This window comes from Rhinoraja longicauda, unplaced genomic scaffold (assembly GCF_053455715.1).
Source record: "Rhinoraja longicauda isolate Sanriku21f unplaced genomic scaffold, sRhiLon1.1 Scf000728, whole genome shotgun sequence".
Taxonomy (NCBI): Eukaryota; Metazoa; Chordata; class Chondrichthyes; order Rajiformes; family Arhynchobatidae; genus Rhinoraja; species Rhinoraja longicauda.
The window spans coordinates 17,180-27,963 of NW_027601944.1; the positions used below are offsets into that span (position 1 = coordinate 17,180).

The 10,784-nt window shown below is 49.7% G+C and overlaps 1 long non-coding RNA gene across 1 annotated transcript; it reads left to right on the top strand.

Annotated features, from left to right (window-relative positions):
• Positions 1-3,356: 3,356 nt before the first annotated feature.
• Positions 3,357-7,028, top strand: LOC144591225 (uncharacterized). Its single transcript, XR_013546741.1, has 3 exons — positions 3,357-3,469; positions 3,969-4,089; positions 5,184-7,028. It is a non-coding gene; the product is annotated as an uncharacterized LOC144591225 (long non-coding RNA).
• The last annotated feature ends 3,756 nt before the right edge of the window (positions 7,029-10,784 follow it).

The window sequence follows — 10,784 nt, forward strand, 5'->3', positions numbered from 1 at the left end:
CTCCCAACAAGGCCGCCCCCAACAAGGGTGGTCCCAACAAGGCCGCCCCCACCAAGTGTGGTCCCAACAAGGCCGTTCCCAACAAGGGTGGTCCCAACAAGGCCGCCCCCAACAAGGGTGGTCTCAACAAGGCCGCTCCCAACAAAGCCGCTCCCAACGAGGCCGCTCCCAACAAGGGTGATCCCAACAAGGCCACACCCAACAAGGCCGCTCCCAACAAGGCCGCTCCCAACAAGGGTGGTCCCAACAAGACCGCTCCCAACTCCCAACAAGGGTGGTCCCAACAAGGGTGGTCCCAACAAGGCCGCCCCCATCAAGGGTGGTCCCAACAAGGCCGCTCCCTACATAGCCGCCCCCAACAAGGATGGTCCCAACAAGGCCGCTCCCCACAAAGGTGGTCCCAACAAGGCCGCTCCCAACAAGGCCGCTCCCCACAAGGTTGGTCCCAACAAGGGTGGTCCCAACAAGGGTGGTCCCAACAAGGCCGCCCCCAACAAGGGTGGTCCCAACAAGGCCGCCCCCAACAAGGGTAGTCCCTACAAGGCCGCTCCCAACAAGGCCGCCCCAACAAGGGTGGTCCCAACAAGGACGCCCCCAACAAGGGTGGTCCCAACAAGGCCGCCCCCAACAAGGGTGGTCCCAACAAGGCCACTCCACACAAGGGTGGTCCCAACAAGGCCGCTCCACACAAGGGTGGTCCCAACAAGGGTGGTCCCAACAAGGCCGCCCCCAACAAGGGTGGTCCCAACAAGGGTGGTCCCAACAAGGCCGCCCTCAACAAGGGTGGTCCCAACAAGGGTGGTCCCAACAAGGCCGCCCCTGACAAGGGTGGTCCCAACAAGGCTGCCCCCAACAAGGGTTGTCCCAACAAGGCCGCCCCCAACAAGGGTGGTCCCAACAAGGCCACCCCCAAAAAGGCCGCTCCCAACAAGGCTGCTCCCAACAAGGGTGGTCCCAACAAGGCCGCTCCCAACTCCCAACAAGGGTGGTCCCAACAAGGGTGGTCCCAACAATGCCGCTCCCAACAATGCCGCTCCCAACAAGGCCGCTCCCAACAAGGCCGCTCCCAACAAGGCCGCCCCCAACAAGGGTGGTCCCAACAAGGCCGCCCCCAACAAGGGTGGTACCAACAAGGCCGCCCCCAACAAGGGTGGTCCCAACAAGGCCGCTCCCAAGAAGGCCGCTCCCAACAAGGGTGGTCCCAACAAGGGTGGTCCCAACAAGGCCGCTCCCCACAAGGTTGGTCCCAACAAGGGTGGTCCCAACAAGGCCGCCCCCAACAAGGCCGCCCCCAACAAGGCCGCCCCCAACAAGGGTAGTCCCTACAAGGCCGCTCCCAACAAGGTCGCCCCCAACAAGGGTGGTCCCAATAAGGCCGCCCCCATCAAGGGTGGTCCCAACAAGGCCGCTCCACACAAGGGTGGTCCCAACAAGGCCGCACCACACAAGGGTGGTCCCAACAAGGGTGGTCCCAACAAGGCCGCCCCCAACAAGGGTGGTCCCAACAAGGGTGGTCCCAACAAGGCCGCCCTCAACAAGGGTGGTCCCAACAACGGTGGTCCCAACAAGGCCGCCCCCGACAAGGGTGGTCCCAACAAGGCCGCCCCCAACAAGGGTTGTCCCAACAAGGCCGCCCCCAACAAGGCCGGTCCCAACAAGGCCGTTCCCAACAAGGGTGGTCCCTACAAGGCCGCTCCCAACAAGGCCGCCCCCAACAAGGGTGGTCCCAACAAGGCCGCCCCCAACAAGGGTGGTCCCAACAAGGCCGCTCCCCGCAAGGGTGGTCCCAACAAGGGTGGTCCCAACAAGGCCGCCCCCAACAAGGGTGGTCCCAACAAGGCCGCCCCCAACAAGGCCGCCCCCAACAAGAGTAGTCCCTACAAGGCCGCTCCCAACAAGGCCGCCCCCAACAAGGGTGGTCCCAACAAGGCCGCCCCCAACAAGGGTGGTCCCAACAAGGCCGCTCCACACAAGGGTGGTCCCAACAAGGGTGGTCCCAACAAGGCCGCCCGAACAAGGGTGGTCCCAACAAGGCCGCCCCAACAAGGGTGGTCCCAACAAGGCCGCTCCCAACAAGGCCGCCCCCAACAAGGGTGGTCCCAACAAGGCCGCCCCCACCAAGTGTGGTCCCAACAAGGCCGCTCCCAACAAGGCCGCTCCCAACTCCCAACAAGGGTGGTCCCAACAAGGGTGGTGCCAACAAGGCCGCCCCCAACAAGACCGCTCCCAACAAGGCCGCTCGCAGCAAGGGTGGTCCCAACAAGGCCGCTCTGCTACAGCTGCACTTCTTTATCTGTTACCTAGTCAACTACTTTAGGGCTAATTTGTAAATTACTTGAGCCTGAGCCTTGGGCGTTCTTTTTAAATCTGCTTTCCCTCTGACTCACTTACCAGCCAGTACTTGCTCTTGCTGCTTCTGGCTGCTGCTTCTCTGACCTTCACGGGAAACCTCTCCAACCTTCACGGAAAGGTCAAATTCATCCTGTTGAGTCTCTTTGTACTCGTTCTTGCCTCGCACACAGCTAACAATGGCCTGTTGCTTTACCATCATTACTTTTTTGCATATCTTTCATTCATTTGTTCCATATATCTCTCTACATCACTGTCTATATCTCTTGTTTCCCTTTCCCCTGACTCTCAGTCTGAAGAAAGGTTTCGACCCAAAATATCACCTATTCCTTTTCTCCAGAGATGCTGTCTGACCCGCTGAGTTGCTCCAGCTTTTTGTGTCTATAGAGTCATAGAGTCTTAGAGTGATACAGTGTGGAAACAGGCCCTTCAGCCCAATTTGCCCACAACCGGCCACCATATCCCATCTACACTCGTCCCACCTGCCTGCGTTTGGTCCATATCCCTCCACCTACTCTGGGCAAGAGTCTCTGTGCATCTACTTGATCTATTCCTCTCATGATTTGATATACCTCAATAAGATCAATACACCTCAATATGATGACCTCAATAAGACCTATCTTCGGTAGTTCCTTCCTACACACATCACTTATTTCAATCACTTCCTGTCGTTTTACTCAGAAGTTGTTTGAAGTGGGTTATTAGGTATGTTGGAGGGTGAAGTGGGTTATTAGGTATGTTGAACAATCCTCCCGTAAACTAGCGTGGTCCCAAATTTACAACCTACTTTATTGCAGATATTGGATTTTTTTTCTCTGGAACTTTAATGTTATAGCACTGTAACACCATATTCTGAACTTTCAACAACTGCTGTATTTGTGTATAGTTAAACGTAGTGGGTTGCTGAAGGCTACTGTGGACGAGAGGTGGGTCTTTTTGAGAACAAGTTAATGGAACTGTGAACACCATCACTAATAACCATCTCTTTGGCCTCAGTTCCTGCTAAAGATGGGCAGACGTTACCAGTCATCCCACTGGCTACTGCAGCAGGGGTTTTGTTCCTGATCATCCTATCAGCTGTGATTTGCTTCATTCTCAAATCCCCATGGAGAACAGACAGGTGGGTGGTTGACCAATGTCCCTGTCCCTGAGATCCCCTCCGTCCCTCCCACCCAACTCCAGCTGTTCAGTTCAAGTTCAGGCTTATTTTCATACGCACAACTACAGAGACACAAGGACAATTAAAAATCTTGCTTGCAACAGCATCATAGACAAACATTCAAAAACAAATTATACTTATAATATTTGAAAAGAAAAAAGACTGCAAAAAATATATATCATTGCAAAAACATAATTGGAAAATAAAATAAAAGTAGTCCATGGTAGTGCAAGAGGTGGACCATAGTGCTCTGTGGTTGAGGTAGGTTTGAGGGTTGTGCAGGTTGGTAGATGCAAGAGTGTTTAATTGCCACATGTACCAGCAATGAAAGGCTTATCTGCTGCAGCTTTACAGGCCCATTAACAAAATAACGCAAATGCATATATAGTCAATAATTTCCTCCCCGGTAAGGAACATTTCAGATACTGTGGGTTAACAAAGCCTTCATCTCTGCTCTTAGACCTTCAGTGGATGCATCGAGAATGGTGACAAGGCAGGAATCTGGAACCGTGCAGATGAGAGAGAGCCAGGTGCAGGAGGAACGTTATGAAATGCACCCCACACGGTCTGAAACAGCCCAGGTAACAACTATCCTGAGTGATGCCTGTGTCACAGTTATTCCTTTCTCACTGGCCACTGAGACTAAAGCAAGGTGGATACTGGTACAACACTGCTTCACCTTTCTTCACACAGCTCCATTATCCATGGTAGCATAGTGGTAGAGTTGCTGCCTTACAGCACTTGCAGCACCAGAGACCCGGGTTCAATCCTGACTACAGGTGCTGCCTGCATGGAGTTTGTACGTTCTCCCCGTGACCTACATGGGTTTTCTCCGACTTCTTCGGTTTCCTCCCACACTCCAAAGACGTACAGGTTTGTAAGTTAATTGGCTTAGTGTAAATGTAAATTGTCCCTAATGTGTGTAGGATAGTGTTAATGTGTGGGGATCGCTGGTCGGTGCGGACTTGTTGGGCCGAAGGGCATGTTTCTCTACAACTCTTGCTGTATCTCTAAAACTAAAACTAAAAACTAATCAAACCCAACACAGCTTGGGATCTGCAGCCCCTCCAGCAGTGTGACACTCCCTCAGCAATGCCCCACCACAGTGATGATCCCTCACGACTGCCTGCGAGTGTCTGCCTTGGTTTCTGTGTTAAAGACACAGCAGGAGGGTCTTGAACCCAGAACCACCTCTCAGAGAGGTAGGAGTTTACTCCCCAGTGCTCCCACCTGTTGCCCCCAGACTGAAATCATACAATCAAACCCACTATTGATCAATGATTATCGGCATTTATTTAGTTTAGTTTAGAGATACAGCGCAGACACAGGCCCTTCGGCCCACCGAGTCCATGCCAACCAGCGATTACCCATATACTAGCACTATCCTGCACACTAGGGACAATTTATAGAAGCCAGTTAACCTGCAAACCTGTATACGACTTTGGAGTGTGGGAGAAAACCGGAGCACCCAGAGAAAACCCACAAAGGTCACGGGGAGAATGCACAAACTCCGTAGACAACACCCGTTGTCAGGATCGAACCTGGGACTCTAGCGCTGTAAAGCAGTAACTCTACCTCTGCTGCCTATTGTGGGTGGAGTATTCTCCAGAGACCTGTACATAGCAATTCCCAGTGCTACCAATTGTCACTCTGTCTATTTCCATTTCTGTCATAGGACAAAGGTCAGAAGGACCCCAAAACCACGATGAACATGAAGCAATTTCATGAAGATATTTATGCAAACTGCCCGGTGGAAACGTCCATATACGCGAATGTATAATTGGATCAGGAACAGGAAATGCACGCTCTGGGAATGTCACGGGAGAAGACTGTTTCGAATTCCAACATTTTCAGAGAAACCACAGGAATTAGTGCCACAAATCAATCCCCAGGATCTCCATACATCCATCTCCCATTCCTGTGTCCCATATTTCCCTTTTATCCCCTCTTACCTCTCTCCCTGTCCTCTTCCACCCATATCCCTCCCTCTGACCTTTCACTCCTCCTCTTCTCTTCTTATCTGACACCCTTTTGTCTCCATTTCACCTTCAGCCTTTGTCACTTACTCCACCCATCTGTCAATCACCATCCTCCCATGTGCCCTCTTGTCCCAGCCCCACCTTTCCCACCTTTCCCACCTTTCCCTGCCAAATCCATCAGTCTGAAGAAGGGTCCCGACCCAAAATATTGACTGTCCATTCCCTCCAGAGATGCTGCCTGACCCGCTGAGATACTTCAGCACATTTTCTTTGTTTCAGTTTCCGGCATCTTCGGTCTCTTGTGTCTCCATTACAAAATCAAACTCTGTCTTGTGCATATATAATGATTTCAGCTCAACTGTCTTCTGTGGTAGACCACATCATAGATTCAGCAATCTTATGGTGAAGAAATGTCTCTACACCTCATTCTGAAATGGCATACCCTGTATCCTGAGACTACAACTCGTGGTTCTGGACCACCCACCATCAGAAACACCTTTCCTGCATCTGATCTGTTCAAAATCATCAGAATTTTATAGTTTCAGTTAGGTTCTCTCTCATTCTTCTAAATTCCAGCGAATATATATTCTTTCTTCAATTATCATTCTTATTACAAATGGTAAACAAGAAAGCACTTTAATTAATTATCTGGAGAAATAAATATATAACTGAACATTTGCTCGCTCTCCTGATCTCCGACATTGGAGCATAAATGGTCTATTTTAGTTCAAGAGATCCATAGTGTTCCATTGCTGAGGTAGGATTAGGGTCAGTTTGAGAATCTATGCTCTTAGTTGGTATGGTTAATTAAAGATATTGATATTTTGTTGTGGATGGTTGAAGAAGGTTACTTTTGTTGTTGTTTTAGCTAATATAAAATGAATGCTTATTTTCAGTAGAAAGCAGTAAAATGGATGCTTGTTCTGCAACAAGATGTTATCATTGGGATGGAATGTGTTTGTACGTCTAGGAGTGATAGGGAGTAGACAGGCACTAAAGGGGTTCTTTGCTCTTAAATGACTCCCTTGTCTTATAGTGTTAGCTTGTGTATTGAAACAGTTAGAAGCAAGGCCATGCAGCTGTGGGAGGATAGATAAGGTCCTGATTCCACAATAACAACTCCTTATAAGGATGTGTGTGAAAGTAGGAAGTTTTGAATCCACTCCAGGTAATTTGATGCGTTTCTCCAAAAGCATGTGACCTGTATTAATGGTTTTGTTTTCTCTAACTATGGGAATTGAATTGGAATTGCAATTGGTTGTTAATTTCATCTGTTACACCCCTTTTATATTTCTGTATAAAAAGTAAACAATTGTGGAAAAGTTGTTCTTTCCCTCTCCCCAGTTGAGATCTTTTCAGACACTAGCATTGTATCTGGAGATCCTCACGGGAAGATTACTTGAATAAATTTGTTGTACTCATCCAGTATTGAAGTATTTCTTTATTCAGGATGAAGGCTTAGAACTTGGATTATCAAGTCAAGAAACTATAGTTGTAGGAAAGACTAGACCAAGTTGGGCCCATTCCTCCTAGGGTTTCCATTGCGACCTGGGGAGATCGATTTTTTCCTTTAAAATAAATTGTCTGTTAAAAATAATAATAATCTCAATGGGGGGGGGGGGGGGGGGGGGAGGAGAGGGAGCCACTGACGTTCCTGCCAGCGGCCATCTTTTTTCTCCTTCACTGTGGTACCGTGCTCCTCCAGGGGAAGGGGAGCGCAATTAAAGGCAGTACAGGGGAGAGGGTGTGACCGAGCCTTGGACCTAAGCCTTTCCTGTATTGGTGTAGCACCCTCAACCCCCTACTCAATCCCCCTTATCCCCCCCTCCCTACCCCCCACTCTCCCATCTTCCCTGACCCCCACTGTCCCCCTTCTCCCCCACCCCCACTCTCTCATCCCCCCATCACCACCCCCTCCTCCCCCCCATCCGCCGTATCCTGGGTATATCCTGGCAAGACAGAGTGTCCAACGCCGAGATTCTGTCTCGCGCTGGCCTTCCGAGTATGTCCACTCTACTCAGGCAGCGCAGGCTGCGGTGGCTGGGCCATGTCCACCGCATGGAGGATGGCCGTATTCCAAAAGACATCCTCTATGGAGAGCTGACATCTGGGAGGAGAACCATCGGCCGCCCCCAGCTACGTTACAAGGATGTCTGCAAGAGAGATTTGAAGGCGCTCGACATCGATGTGGAGTCCTGGGAGAGCCTTGCAGCTGACCGCACGAGGTGGAGAGGTACCCTGAACCAACATCTCAAAATGGGGGAAGGGAAACTGATCAACGCAGCGGCAGACAAGTGGGCACGCAGAAAGGAGCGCAGCAATTTCAACAGACCAGAGACCACACACAAATGTGACCTTTGCCACAGAGACTGTCACTCCCACATTGGTCTCTTCAGCCACAAGCGACGCTGCTCTAGCGGAGGTGTGGAGCAAGCAGCCAACTAGGATGCATCACCCATGGTCAGCCATGACCGAGGGGGCCTAAGGAGACTGCATCTGCCACGCATCTGCCCACTCACTCAACCTGTCCAGGTCACCCTGCAACCTCCTAACATCCTCTTCACAGTTTACACTGCCACCCAGCTTTGTGTCATCCGCAAACTTGCTAGTGTTGCTTCTAATTCCCTCTTCCAAATCATTAATATATATGGTAAACAGTTGCGGCCCCAACACCGAGCCTTGCGGCACTCCACTCGCCACTGCCTGCCATTCTGAAAAGGACCCGTTTACTCCTACTCTTTGCTTCCTGTCTGCCAATCAACTTTCTATCCATATCAACACCCTACCCCCAATACGATGTGCTCTAATTTTACTCACCAATCTCCCGTGTCGGACCTTATCAAAGGCTTTCTGGAAGTCTAGATACACTGCATCCACTGGCTCCCCTTCATCCATTTTACTTGTCACGTCCTCAAAAAATTCCAGAAGATTAATCAAGCATGATTTCCCTTTCATAAATCCATGCTGACTTGGACTTATCCTTTCACTGCTATCCAAATGCACCATTATTACCTCTTTAATAATTGACTCCAGCATCTTTCCCATCACTCCAAAGACGTACAGGTATGTAGGTTAATTGGCTGGGTAAAATGTAAAAATTGTCCCTAGTGGGTGTAGGATAGTGTTAATGTACGGGGATCGCTGGGCGGCACGGACTTGGTGGGCCGAAAAGGCCTGTTTCCGGCTGTATATATATGATATGATATGATATGATCACCGATGTCAGGCTAACTGTTCTGTAATTCCCCATTTTCTCCCTTGCTCTGTAAGGGCTCAAATTCAGCGTAGCCATGTGGGTTTTATTGCAGGGGTGTTAAAAAGGTGTAAAAGCTCCAGCTCGATTATGTTGCCAGGACATCCTGTTTATGGCTAAGGGTATCCTTTGATATGGGCAACTGGCTTTAAGGCTTTGATGGTTAGCCATCCTTTGAAGTGTTAAGAAGAACAACTTGCCATATGGACTGCCCTCTGTTCCCAAGAAAGAAGAGGTCATGATGGACACAACAGACACGGAGGTCCCGAAAGAGACAAAGATTTATAGGACATTGTAAAACTTGCCATATAAGGTAGCAACAGGAAATGTACTGACACATGTATTTCGGGTATAAATATGTGTAATTGTTAGCATTCGGGGAGAGAGACTACACTAGCTTCCTAAGCGTTTCTAAACGCTTCGGTTTCTAGACTCTCTCCCACCTGGGTGAGTAGAATAAAGAGGTTAAACGAATTCGGTTGTCTGCCTGTTTTTTCTAATAGGCCACAGACTACAACATTTGGCGTAGTCGGCAGGATCTCTTTGGCACCGTCAACCACGAACGACTAAGCGGCATCGGTGGCTGAAACACGTCCGCAGGGGACAGAGTGCACTTCTCGACCGTTGTTCGAGACCCCGGACGTTGACGTTTTTCAGACACTGAAGTCCCTCTTTTGGGGTTGATTTCGTGTTCAAGGAAAAGGATAAGGATAAGGTTCCGGATTTGGAAGGTAAGGGGCGGTCACTCTTGTCATTGTCTTGGTCTGGGTGCAATTAATATTTATTGGTAATATTTATTGGTATTATTTATTGATAACATATTTTCGGATAATTGGCAATCAGACATATGGGACAGTCTTTGGATAAGAGTGATGGCGGTGCCCCGGTACAACACATGTGTTATTTATTTATTTGCTTCGTTAATGAAAAGATTGGGAAACGAGGCCTGGCCAGTAGGAGGTACATGGAATGTAGAGACTATCAAAGAGGGGGTGCAGAAGCGCCATCAGGAGTCGAGGGAGCGAAGTTGGAGGGAAAATGAAGGTGTATGATCTAAGACTTGACCGTGCTACCCGAGCTCGAGGTGAATTTTAAACCGGTACCAAAGGGATATATCCCGCACAACAACAAAAGTCAGAATCCGAACCACTGGAGTATATAGCGGCTTTATTAGGTAATCAGGAGTCCAGGGTGATGAGGAACCCTGGACGTGTCCGATTCCCACAGCCCCACAGGCAGATCCACCGGCTGCGGTGGTGCCAGTCCCGGTTCTACCCTCCCCGTCAGGATATTGGGGACTACCCCCCGATAATGAGACAGCATCAGGGAATATAGATAGGTCCCAGACAAAGGGTTAAGTTGCGCCACGAGTAAGAATCTGCACGATCGGCGCTAGAGATTGAGGATGCTGCCCACCCTCGCCTTTTTCAGTACCCCTCATGCTGCCCAGCAGGCTGAATTATTTGCCCTCACGCAGGCCTGCCACCTTTGCGTTGACCAATGTGCTAATATTTACACCGACTCACGATATGCCTTTGGGGTTGCACATGATTTTGGTAACCTGTGGCAGCACAGGGGCTTTTTGACTGCAGCAGGCACTCCTATTAAAAATGTCCTGTTTTTCCGAAATCTACTAGCGAGTTTAACACTCCCGAAAAACCTTGGCTGTCATTAAATGTAATTCGCATACATCTGTCAAGGATCCCATTTCTTTCGGGAATGCATTGGCTGACACATTGGCATGCACAGAGGCCCTGACCCCTACCATTTTAGTTTCTTCAGGCGAACAACAGCAGTTTTCTGCAACTACCGCTATGCCCAGTGTTTCGGAATTCTGCCAGCTTCAGGGGGACGCCCCCGAGGCTGAGAGACACCAGTGGAGCCAGGATGGGTGTTCCCCTTGCGAATCTGACTTGCTTTGGGTTACTGCCTCTGGCAAAGTTTGTGTCCCTAACGCGCTTTTACCTGTTTTGTTGTATTATGTGCACTCTCTTACCTATGCTGGTAAGAGGGGAATGTTGGATGTAATAAATGCTACATGGTA